Source organism: Sinocyclocheilus rhinocerous, unplaced genomic scaffold (assembly GCF_001515625.1).
Source record: "Sinocyclocheilus rhinocerous isolate Xijiao unplaced genomic scaffold, SAMN03320098_v1.1 scaffold195, whole genome shotgun sequence".
In the NCBI taxonomy this organism is placed as follows: Eukaryota; Metazoa; Chordata; class Actinopteri; order Cypriniformes; family Cyprinidae; genus Sinocyclocheilus; species Sinocyclocheilus rhinocerous.
In genome coordinates this window covers 447,587-448,755 of record NW_015631099.1, presented here as the reverse complement: position 1 = coordinate 448,755, position 1,169 = coordinate 447,587, and the positions used below count along the sequence as shown (strand labels likewise).

Genomic DNA, 1,169 nt, shown 5'->3' with positions numbered 1-1,169 from the left:
AAAATGTGTGCAAATGTATTTTGCCTGGGGCCCCCAATTCACTAAATCCGCCCCTGGAGACATTATGAACATTATCATCGATTGCATGATAATAATACATCTGCACAGACTAATATGTTACTTCAATAAGCAGGAAATCAATTTTATATCAATTATCTTGATAAAAGAATAAAAGCCCTCATATGAGAGTGGTACTATGCATTTAAAATTTCACTATAGGATCTCAGACCAGTTTTCATTTCTTACAACTAAATGAATGTAAAAGATATGCTAGACTACCACTACAATTCTCATCCTTAATATCCTCATGAAAACATTAGTAGAGACAGAGATCTGATACTTTATTAGCATGCAGGCACACAATCAGAGCACAGTAAACAAACACATTAAGACTGACCTTAATGTCATGGCTGAAGTTGTTGATCTTGCTCCAGCCGGCATTCTCCAGGTGGAAGTTGGCCCAGCGAAGCAACAGTTCCTCTGGAGACAGTTTCATCAGATCCTCTAGTGTCTCTCCATCCCTCAACAGTGCTGCCAGAGCTGAAACAAGACCATGTGTATCAGTTAACCAGAATGCTGCGAAGCCCATGATTTAAAGGTGTATTAACTTTTGCCAAACAGTTACATACAGGATTTTCGCTGAACAGTGAACACTGATAGTTTCTCAATTCCTGTTGTGCTTCAGAAAGCCAATTCACTTAATTTCAAACTGACCAGGCTCTTTTCAAAACCTCAAAGTGCACTACAACTCATTTGCTATGTTAAACATCTATGTCAGAGGTTCGTCTAATGTTTACTGTAGTGTCTATACTTTCCCCACCACATTCAAGTAGGCAAAGGTAAACCCACGATCAAAAACTCTACACTAGCAGAACATGACAGACCAGCTTCAGTTTTTTTGCTCATATAAAAAACTAATAATATATTGTTCATATATTTTTTCAACCGGGTTTTTTTTCCTTTCACAGATCAAACAAACCATTGGAGTACCTCAAGGTTCGGTGTTGGGTCCCTTTTCCGTTTTATCATTTACACAATGTTGCTGGTACCTACCGTCCAGTCACATGGATTTTCCTGCTACTGCTACACTAAGGATATAAAGATCTACTAGGTACTTGCATGTATCTCAGCTTGGCTGGCAAACTTTGGCTTGGATGAAGGAACACCCC

General features: G+C 38.8%; 1 protein-coding gene across 1 annotated transcript in view; it reads right to left on the bottom strand.

Annotated features, from left to right (window-relative positions):
- pls3 (plastin 3 (T isoform)) overlaps nt 1-1,169 on the bottom strand; it is a 24,441-nt gene that overhangs the window by 11,664 nt on the left and 11,608 nt on the right. The window lies entirely within an intron of this gene.